Below are 12413 nucleotides of genomic sequence, written 5' to 3'. Positions count from 1 at the left end.
TATATTTTAACTAATTAATATTTTCTTCTGTCTTAGCTAATTAATATTGTTATCGATATTAAAACTTTCTCTCTTTTTGTTGCAGGACTCGTTGAGGAAAAAAAATTCTAAGGAGTCAAGAACCAACCCATATATAAAGAAGGTGAATTTTATTATACAGATCAAAAAGTCATACAGATTTAAAGATTTGCTTACACCACACTTTCTAAAAGCTACACTTTTCACTTTAAACCATAACTCTTCACAAAGAAAAGCGTCACCTAATGGAAAAAAGTAAATTAGAAGATTTAAGAGAAGAAATAATTAAATTATCAAAATTAATAGATCAAAAATTAATGATTTTAACTAATGTTAACTGTAATGACACCGAATTCTTAAAATCAATACAAAATGATTTTTCTCAAAATCTTTATTTTACTATAAGTTTTATTGAAGGACTTCAAAAACCTGAAAAAACTTATTTTTCACACGGAATTTCTAAGAAATGTTACCATGGAAATGATTCCCCACATCTTTATCATACTTTTAACCCACAATTAAATTCTATAGTAGATATGCTCGAAAAAATATTGGTATCTATAAAATTTCAAAGAAATAAGGAAAAAGAGAATCCCAAAGAAGAAAAATTCCAAAATATAATCAACATAACAGACTTAAAAGTAAAACCACCATTGAAATTATGAATATTGAAGAAAAATTAGAAGAAGTTACAATGCTTTTTAAACAATTAAAAATGGCTCAAGAAAATAATATTATGGAACATGGTTTTCAAATAGAAGAAGAATTAGTAAATTCTGAAAATATAGAAAATGAAGAACATATTCTAGATTATTCAAGTGACGAAGAACCAGCAATTCCAATACAAGTAAAAAATGAAGCTGGAACATCTAAGGATAATTAATCTCAATTTAAATGGGAAACAAGTTTTGATAATTATGCTTTTAAAAAAGGGTTTACAAATAAAGATTCAAAATATACAAAAATACCATCAAAATATGTTCCTAAAATCCAGGAAATGGAAGGAGAAAGAATGCTCGATTTAGACTGCAAAAAGAACGAAAAAGAAAATTTTGAAAATTGGTTGAATTCCTTTTTATTAGAAGCCTTTACTAATCCAAAACTTAGTGAATTGTCTGGAAGAGATATTTGGAATTACATAGGGTTTCATACTAAAGGAACTATAAGAGATTATATGACATCAATAGAAAACCAAATAATAGAAGAATTAGCAACAAAGCCTACAGCTTATGATAAGATATTATATATAATGATGATTCTATATAAAGAATTTTTCGGAAAAAATATTATAGATCATAGACAAGAAGTTTATAATAAAGAATATCAAGAAGCAAAAAACCATTTAGCTAATATTCAGATATATGATCTATGTAATGTGGAGTCTTATATATGTGAATATAGAATACATTATTACAAATTAAAAGAAGAAGATAAAAATCATTATCTTAGTATGTATATAACAAAAATTTTCATGGAACCTTTAGAGGAATCTGATGATAATTTAGACTATATTTTTGAATATGTCTCGGAAACAGACTCAGAGACTAAGTAATAATGCTACATTTATTACTATAAAAATAACAGAAAAGTTTATAAATGCCTTCATAGATTCTGGAGCAACACAATGCTTTGCTAGTTCAAATATAAAACTTGATTGGAAAAAATTAAAGAAACCATTAAGAGTTAGAATAGCTGACAAATCAATACATAAAATTAACCAAAAAGCAGAGATGGTTGAAATTTTTATTCAAAATTATAGGTTCATTGTTCCATCTATATATATGTTAGATTCTGGAATGGATTTTATCATAGGAAATAATTTTTTAAAGCTATATCATCCATTCATTCAAGAATTAACATATATAGTTTTAAAAGCTCCACACGATTCTTCAATAAATCAAAAATCAAAACGTATAAAAATACCGACTACTACTATAGATAAGATATTAAAATTTAAAATATTTTCTATATTAGAGACATGTTATTTAAATTTATACTTTCAGATAAATATCCCAAAAAATAATCTTGAAATAAAGATAGAAGAATTTTTGGATGAAATTTGTGCTGAAAATCCTTTAGATATTAAAAATACAAATAACGAATTAGTAAGTATTAAATTAAAAGATCCTACAAAAGAGATAAATGTTCCAAATAAAATTCCTTATTCCGTAAGAGATAGAGAAGAGTTTTCATTAGAATGTAGAGATCTTTTGGAAAAAGGAATTATAAGATTAAGTAAAAGTCCTCATGCGACTCCAGCCTTTTATGTCGAAAACAATAATGAAATTAAAAGGGGAAAACAAAGAATGGTTATTAACTATAAGAAGATGAATGAAGCAACTATTGGTGATGCTCATAAACTTCCAAGAAAAGATTCTATTTTAGAAAAAAATCAAAGGAGCAACTTGGTTTTCATCTCTTGATGCAAAATCAGGATATTGGCAACTTCGTTTAGACGAAGAAACAAAGAAATTAACTGCTTTTACTTGCCCAACAAAAGAATCAACAAGTGTGTTGCTCTATGAATGGAATGTATTACCATTCGGATTAAAACAAGCCCCAGGTATTTATCGAAGATTTATGGAAGAAAATCTAAAAGAGTTAAATGAATTTGTTTTAGTGTACATTGATGATATACTAATTTTTACAAAACAGGATAGAGAAGATCATCTTCAAAAATTATTAATAGTTTTAGAAAGATGTAAAGAAAAAGGATTAGTTCTTAGCAAAAAGAAAGCAAAAATAGCAAAACAAGAAATAGAGTTTCTTGGATTAATTCTATCCACTCAAGGAAAGCTAAAACTTCAGCCAAATATCCTAGAAAAATGTAGGGGGTGAGAACATCATCCTCGAAAGGGTTCTCAGTAGAGGGTTTTTGGGAATTACTGTAATAGGATACATGAAGATAAACCGTGCCAGTGATTAATAACTGTCTTATGCCTCTTTTCAAAAACAACAGTTTTCAATAAGGTAAAGTCGGAAATCTTTTCTGAAAGAGGAACCGTTCAATTCTCAAAAACACCAAAAGCCTTTCAAAAAGGTTTATCTATGTTGAACCAAAATAGCCTTTCATATTTTTCCAAATCAGAAACACAAAACCGAAACCAACCATCGGTCCATCTCAATCCAACCACGGCCCTAGGCCCAAACAATCCAACCACCAACCAAATCACCACAATCCAACAGAGTCCCAATTGCAAACACAGATAGGAAGTTCAAGCACAAACAAACAATTACAGCAAGTAGAATAATTAGCAGTTAATCACAAAGGCAAACCAAGTACAATATGCACACCCAAACAATGTCACATAGATGCATATGATGCATGCCTGTCCCTAGTGGCTGATGATATCATCTGTCGGTTATATGGCCAACCCGACACGTCCTGGTAGCTAACCATGGACAGAAACACCCATCGCGGAGCAAGTAGGTTTGAGCTACAACCCCATTGCTACTACCCGCTCAACCCAGAGCCAGTGGAATAACCACTACTGCAGCTACTACCCAGGCGGGTGTTTAAAAGCTCAACCTGGAGCGAGTGGAATCACCACTACTACCGCTACTACCCAGGCGTCACAGTCTCTGACCTGGAGCAAGTGGGACGAACCACAACCCTTGCTACCACCCAGGTATCTCAAGCATATATTCATTCAGTCCCAGCCATGGATCAACATCCATCTCAGCCATCCGGCTTAAATTCATAATTCATAGTCAGCCATACGGCCCATAACTCATTCGGCAATCAGCCATAAATCAATATCATACACAGCCATTCCGGCTCACGGTTCAATCCAGAACCAGCCAATATTCATAAATCATACAGAGCCATTCCGGCTCACAATAAAACAGCACTTCCACCATTCAACATCATTAAATTCATAAAATCGGCACTTAAGCCATAAATCATTTTTTCTCAATTCATTTCACTTTGAAATCAAGTTTCAACTCTTTTCAGTCTTGGCTTTAAAGATCTCATTTCTCAAATCATCTCAGGCTCATAAGCCACTTTTACTCAAGGTAAATTCCCCTTTGAAAACAATGCCACTCTCGGCATCCTCTTTCCAAACTTCCATAACCATGGCAAGTTAAAGATTTATTTTGAAACATTCAAAATCATCCATCCAACAATGGGATTTTATAACAAAAGTTCCTTGGCAGAGTCCCAAGTCTTGAGGGAAGAATAACATAACTCATTCGCCAAATTCATTTAAAATCATTAAAACCTTGACTTTCCGATTTGAGTAATAAAATAGGATCGAAGCCAAATCGAGTCACGTAATCATTTACTTCTTTCAAAGCCGTTTCCTTTACTTAGGCAAAACCAACTTCAACCCCCATGATAAATTCTAAAGCGTTTCACTGTTCAAAATTGCCTTAGTCTTGCAAGAATTTAGAATTCAAAGAGTACTTAAAACCTTTCTCAAAACAATTCAAAATGAAACTTGTCAATAGACATTCAGGTCCTTTCAAAATCATTAAAACTTCTTTAATTGAAACCCCCAAGTCAAATTCAAAGGCATAAACCCTTTTCACATTCAAACAGCTTTAAAACACAAGTTTCATCTAAATAACTTTCTCCTGAAAGAGATACAATGCCTTTCTTAAGAAGCAAAACTAAATCATAATTTCCTCTTTACTAACTCAGTTCGAAAGCATGAATCATCCTTTTCGTGATAATTCAAATAAAATAGTAGAAGTCTTTAACTCATCATTTGCCAGACAACATTTCAATAAAGACTCGGATTTTTATAGAAATTTCGGCAGCACCTCCCCTAAAACTTGGACTTTTGCCACCCGGTTCGGGTCCCAACTAAACTGTCCCACAATCCTTTTCAACAGTCCAAAATCCAAAATCAATTCAAAATCAAGCTAAATTCAACAGTCGCCTCATTAGCATATCTCAAGGAAACCATTTCAAAAATCAACTCAATATCAACCGATTTAACTCATTTCTAAAGCTTTAAAGAATCGGTTAAGCAATAAATCATTTATCAAAACCAAATCAATTAAAGCAACCCAGGCTGAATTTCAAGAGTATTCTATCTTTCACATCATCAAAATAATTGACTCAATTCAAACCAATCCTCAACGGATTAAACTCATTTCAAATCTTTAAAGAATCAACTTCAAACATTACATTTCACAAGCCACACAATAATTCAGCCAAACCAACATCCATAGTCATTCGAGCCAATTAAATAATATATAAGGCAGATACAATCACCAAATACACAATATCTCACATCAGTACCCATATGTAATAATTCCAATAATAAACTATAGTTTTTGGAAAGCGCCCCTACCTCAAAACGCAATTCCATAACCCAAACGTCTCACAGAGTCCTTTCCGCCTCAGTCCGAAATCAACAACCAAAACCTCAGCTCCCAGCCACTTTCGCAATAACCATAGCAATACTATTCGCAACATATAATAATTAGGACTCGATCCCACGTTACCAAAACTCATTCATTAATCAAACACATACGAATATTAACGCGAGACTTTTTGAAACATAAACACTCACTGAATTAACAAAACGAAGCAGCCGCAGTTCCATATCAACCCAGCAGCGGCTCCATCAGTAACCCCAAGTGACAATCGCGAGCAAAAGTCCCGGTGACGGCAACTGTTACAATCACATGGCATTAATAACCTTTCCGAAATTTCGAAAGAGCAGAAACCAAACTCAAAACTCTTACCGGCGGTGGAACACAGTGGCAGCAGGGTTTCAAGTGGCAGAAGCTCAGCCCGGAGCTCCGGTGGTGATCCCGGAAGCCACATAACCACTCCCGGTGGCCCAAAGCACGGTGACTCAGCCTATTCCTCTTCTTGTAGCAATTTCCGCAACAACATCACAAGCCCAAAGAGCAGGGAGTGACAGAGCTCAGTCACGGTGAAGCAAGGCGGTACAACGGCGGCCAAGCACAGCCCCTCAAACGGCAGTGACGCGGACACAGCTCCTCTTCTCCGTGCTCGTCGGCGACGCGTGAAGTACAAAGGCAGCATCTTTCCTTTCTCAGCAGACCAGAACAACAGAGACAGAAGGATTCATCTTGCTCCTCTCTCGCTGTTGGCAAGGATGATGACTACACGGGCTTCAGTGGTGGTTCCCAGCGACCTATCATCTGCGGCGGCGCTGGGCAGAGACGGCAACAATGCGAGTAGCGGTGACGGGCTTGGACGACGACGGTGACTTCGCAGAAGAGACTAGGCGCGGCAGATCCAGGCCATCACCCCTTTCTCACTCACGAACCCTCTCTCCCCGTGCTTCAACTTTGACGGCGCCAGGTGAACCAGCGGTGGCGGCGATAGCACATACGGCCGAGGCAGCGCGACGAAGCTGGCTCCATCGTGCTGCAGCTCAGGGACGGTGACTCGCAATGATGACAGGCGACAGCCTTCCCAGTGCCACTGACGTAGATTCCTTTCTCTTCCTCTCTTTCTGCTCCTGTGTCTTTCTTTCATGGAAGGGAAAAGGGGGAAACCGTGTATGTTTGGCTGCTGGGACATGGGGGGAGCAACAGGTAATCGGGTAGGGTTTTAGGGTTAGGGTTTTTGAGTAAAATTAGGATTAGGGGTAATTTGGCAATTTCACATAAAATTGGGAATAATATAGTACTTGAAACCCAATTTTAAATCCAACACTAATTGCATATAGAAAATACTATTTGCTCACCAATTTTGCAAATTATTTTCAATAAAATATCCAAATCAAATAATTAGGAGTAATATAATTAAATCTTTTATTTTCCAAAGTAGCAGTATTAATATTGAAAATATTAATTATTTAATTCAAATCATATAGAAATCCTTATTATTTCACAACTACCAACTTTATACTCTGAATATAGAAAATAATCCAATAATTGTAAAATTGGATGATAATCTCAATTTATTTCAAATTCAATAAATCAAAACTTGCTTTAATTTTCTTTAATAAAGAAATTTCCGAAATTAAGGCTACAGAAACACTGAATTTGAAATTAGCTAATGATAGCCCTTTTTCAAATGTCTTGGGTCTTACATTCTACCCACCTTATAAAAATTTTCGCCCTCGAAAATTGATACAAAACGAAAGAAATTTCGTAACAGTTCACCCTTGAACACATTTAAGGAAGAAGCAAAAATATCTCATCATATAAACATATATACGATTTTCAAATACTTTGATTGTAATATGCATAAGGGTGCAAAGGTAGGAGTGTGATTGCAAAGCAAACGTTACAAGGTAGGCTCAATGCAGAAGATAACATGGGTCAATCATGTGATAGAAGGACAAAGCATCAAGGCTATAAAACATGATGGGGGTTAAAACGACGTGATTAACATCCGCACACTAATCTCATATCAACCTCAAAGTTTCAACTTTTCAACTCCATCAAACACTTTACAATCCCCATACTCGATCACAAGCCTGACAACCGCAAACCCGTTCGCAAGGAACAAAACACCCACAACTCATAGCGTTGTACACCTACCGTTTCAACTTTCGTATGCACATATCACGTCTTAAAAAACTAACGCATCGCGTTACTACATCTACAGATCGCATGTGATATCAAAACAATTCTCGAATCTACTCAGAAGGATACCAGATTTAGAACGGAGAGACAATTGTCAAGGGTAATACTCATAAATTTAAGGGAATGTATCCAATTTCCAGACGCGCAAGCAATGAAGTTTGCTAGAAATAAATCAATTGACAACTTCAAAGATAACCCTTGGATCAAAGAAGTTCAACAGGATCAATAGGAAGAAAAACAGCGCATCAGTTTAAAACAAACTCAAACTGAGTCGAAGAGGTATAAGGTTTACAGAAAAGAATATCTTAGACCAAAGACCAAGCTCACAGAACTCAAGAGCATAATTAAAATACTTCCGAATATGCTGTTCGTTAAAAGAGCCGAAAACTTGCGAAAAAATCACTTTGCGGTCTAAAAGAGAAGTTAAGCAACAACCATTCTTCAAGAGAGTAACAAAAGCATAATCGTGTCTTTGCTTTAATGCAAATTCATGTTGAAGTAGACTTTGTAGAGTTCTAAAACAAAATGCACACAAGTTTGACCAATAGCTAAAATATTTCCTCAAGTATTTTAGAAAGATAGTTAGGTGCACGACCTAACCAAAAGCAATTCATAGAACTCGGGAGGGAAATCAAATGCTTGTTTAAAAATTTCCAAAGTCCATATTTAACAAGCGTGTATAAAAGGTTTAGCAAGGACGAAAGAGAAAATTAAACTCTTTTTAGAAAAGAAACTCCGAAGTAAAAATTTGCTTACAATTTGGTAAAGGAAATAAGTGGTGCGTTACAAACGAATCGGTTTCCACTAAACAAGGAAGTTCTCCAAAACCTCATTTAAAATAGCGCATGCCGATTTTTAAATTAACTTCATCAAAATTGAACAATGGTTTCAATCTCAATCAAGCAACAGAAAATAAATTCCGTTTAATATTTCTTCAAAGAGAATTCAAAACTTCTTTAAAAGGTTCAAAACAAGACTCCAAAAGCGTTCTTGAAATCACCATCTCAGAAGAACATTCAAGAAGTTCAAGATGTACTAAAAATGAGTCAAGCCTTGCAAGAAAGGATCTTAAACCAAAATAGTTCAAACAAGATCCACTAGGCATGAGACATCAAATAAGCTTTCAATTGATCCAAAAGAATACAAAAGTCATAGAAAAAGACCACTCAATCATTTGTAATTTCTCAATGATAAATCTTTGACTAAAAACTCTTGTAGAGATAATGAGAGGATAAATGATGCACTATTTTGAAACGAATCAAACTTACTCATATAAGAATGAGATTCACAAAAAGGAAAAACTAAGATCAATGGCAATATTCACAAGATGTAAAAGATCAGTTAAAAACAAAGTCAAGCATGACATTCATGGAGATAGAAGGCTTAAGGAAGACTTTAGTCCGTTCGTAAGAAGAAAGCCATGAGTCCAACATTTTCAAAAGAACAACAATGGCATAAACCATATAGCATGCTAAATCAAACTCAATTCAAAATAAGTTAAGTAAAGCTTATCAAACGAAACTCAACCGAGACAAAAGTGAAAAATCTTTCCTTTCCAAAATTTTGAAAAATATCCAAATACATAATCAAATGAAGATGTGCATTGGAACTATAGTAAAATTACTAGAAAGTCAATTTACTTTTAAAGTAAGTGCAATTCCGTAAACCAGTAAAAGTACAGGCGAGGTATTAGAGATAAATAGTTGTTAAACTGTATAAGAAATCTCCAAGTTTTATATATAGATAAGTATATATCTAATCAACAGCAATTTTTATAAAACCTCAAAATTGGCTGTAATCACTATGAAACAAGAGGAAAACTGAATCAACAATTTCCCTAATAATGGACTCGGAATCCGGAGTTAAAATGCACAGCGCATTAGGACAAGTTCAAAGTCATATCAAAAGATACATGAATAAAAAAAAAAAGAACTCAAACCAAGAAAGGTAGATACAACAAGAATTTCAACCAAGCATAGGCACTTAAGATCAAACAAGAATGTATATGAATAGAGGAATAGAGTTAAAAAATCAAACTACTTTTCAAAAGGATTAGCAACAAGAACATCAAGTTAGGATATGAAAGAACAGGTCGACTCGAACAGAATTCAAGACACACAACTGAATAGCCTCGAGAAATAGTTTCTAACGTTCCCCAAAACCCGCGATTCGCTTTACTCGAAACTCGTATATCATCTATGATAACCCATCAGTGCTTTCATATACATAATTCACTAGTATTAAGTCGGCCAAACTTAATATCAGGAATTATGCAACGCAAGACTAATGGCGTTAATCAATAGATCGTCATGTGCATAAAGCTCTAATTCTCGTCATTCGACAAGGCCTAATACATGACAAATACTCAGAGTATGCAATTGAAGCATAGTCGGTCCATTCCTCAGGCTCTACAGGAAGGACTGCTCTGATACCATAATGTAATACCCTAACTACCAAAGCTCACGCTTCCGGCTGCGCAACTCTGATAGCTCGGACATTACGACTACACTTATACTATTTAATACTAAAATATGAGCATAAGCTTTTCGTAACTTCTGCGTCCATATCCTGAAAGGGAAAAAATGTAGGGGGGTGAGAACATCATCCTCGAAAGGGTTCTCAGTAGAGGGTTTTTGGAAATTACTGTAATAGGATACATGAAGATAACCGCACCAGTGATTAATAACTGTCTTATGCCTCTTTTCAAAAACAACAGTTTTCAATAAGGTAAATTCGGAAATCTTTTCTGAAAGAGGAACCGTTCAATTCTCAAAAACACCAAAAGCCTTTCAAAAAGGTTTATCTATGCTGAACCAAAATAGCCTTTCATATTTTTCCAAATCAGAAACACAAAACCGAAACCAACCATCGGTCCATCTCAATCCAACCACGGCCCTAGGCTCAAACAATCCAACCACCAACCAAATCACCACAATCCAACAGAGTCCCAATTGCAAACACAGATAGGAAGTTCAAGCACAAACAAACAGTTACAGCAAGTAGAACAATTAGCAGTTAATCACAAAGGCAAACCAAGTACAATATGCACACCCAAACAATGTCACATAGATGCATATGATGCATGCCTGTCCCTAGTGGCTGATGATATCATCTGTCGGTTATATAGCCAACCCGACACGTCCTGGTAGCTAACCATGGACAGAAACACCCATCGCGGAGCAAGTAGGTTTGAGCTACAACCCCATTTCTACTACCCGCTCAACCCAGAGCCAGTGGAATAACCACTACTGCGGCTACTACCCAGGCGGGTGTTTAAAAGCTCAACCTGGAGCGAGTGGAATCACCACTACTACCGCTACTACCCAGGCGTCACAGTCTCTGACCTGGAGCAAGTGGGACGAACCATAACCCTTGCTACTACCCAGGTATCTCAAGCATATATTCATTCAGTCCCAGCCATGGATCAACATCCATCTCAGCCATCCGGCTTAAATTCATAATTCATAGTCAGCCATACGGCCCATAACTCATTCGGCAATCAGCCATAAATCAATATCATACACAGCCATTCCGGCTCACGGTTCAATCCAGAACCAGCCAATATTCATAAATCATATACAGCCATTCCGGCTCACAATAAAACAGCACTTCCACCATTCAACATCATTAAATTCATAAAATCGGCACTTAAGCCATAAATCATTTTTTCTCAATTCATTTCACTTTGAAATCAAGTTTCAACTCTTTTCAGTCTTGGCTTTAAAGATCTCATTTCTCAAATCATCTCAGGCTCATAAGCCACTTTTACTCAAGGTAAATTCCCCTTTGAAAACAATGCCACTCTCGGCATCCTCTTTCCAAACTTCCATAACCATGGCAAGTTAAAGATTTATTTTGAAACATTCAAAATCATCCATCCAACAATGGGATTTTATAACAAAAGTTCCTTGGCAGAGTCCCAAGTCTTGAGGGAAGAATAACATAACTCATTCGCCAAATTCATTTAAAATCATTAAAACCTTGACTTTCCGATTTGAGTATTCTATCTTTCACATCATCAAAATAATTGACTCAATTCAAACCAATCCTCAACGGATTAAACTCATTTCAAATCTTTAAAGAATCAACTTCAAACATTACATTTCACAAGCCACACAATAATTCAGCCAAACCAACATCCATAGTCATTCGAGTTAATTAAATAATACATAAGGCAGATACAATCACCAAATACACAATATCTCACATCAGTACCCATATGTAATAATTCCAATAATAAACTATAGTTTTTGGAAAGCGCCCCTACCTCAAAACGCAATTCCATAACCCAAACGTCTCACAGAGTCCTTTCCGCCTCAGTCCAAAATCAACAACCAAAACGTCAGCTCCCAGCCACTTTCGTAATAACCATAGCAACACTATTCGCAACATATAATAATCAGGACTCGATCCCACGTTACCAAAACTCATTCATTAATCAAACACATACGAATACTAACGCGAGACTTTTTGAAACATAAACACTCACTGAATTAACAAAACGAAGCAGCCGCAGTTCCATATCAACCCAGCAGCGGCTCCATCAGTAACCCCAAGTGACAATCGCGAGCAAAAGTCCCGGTGACGGCAACTGTTACAATCACATGGCATTAATAACCTTTCCGGAATTTCGAAAGAGCAGAAACCAAACTCAAAACTCTTACCGGTGGTGGAACACAGTGGCAGCAGGGTCTCAAGTGGCAGAAGCTCAGCCCGGAGCTCCGGCGGTGATCCCGGAAGCCGCATAACCACTCCCGGTGGCCCAAAGCACGGTGACTCAGCCTGTTCCTCTTCTTGTAGCAATTTCCGCAACAACATCACAAGCCCAAAGAGCAGGGAGTGACAGAGCTCAGTCACGGTGAAGCAGGGTG

This window comes from Arachis ipaensis, chromosome B09 (assembly GCF_000816755.2).
Source record: "Arachis ipaensis cultivar K30076 chromosome B09, Araip1.1, whole genome shotgun sequence".
In the NCBI taxonomy this organism is placed as follows: Eukaryota; Viridiplantae; Streptophyta; class Magnoliopsida; order Fabales; family Fabaceae; genus Arachis; species Arachis ipaensis.
This window is presented reverse-complemented; position numbering follows the sequence as displayed.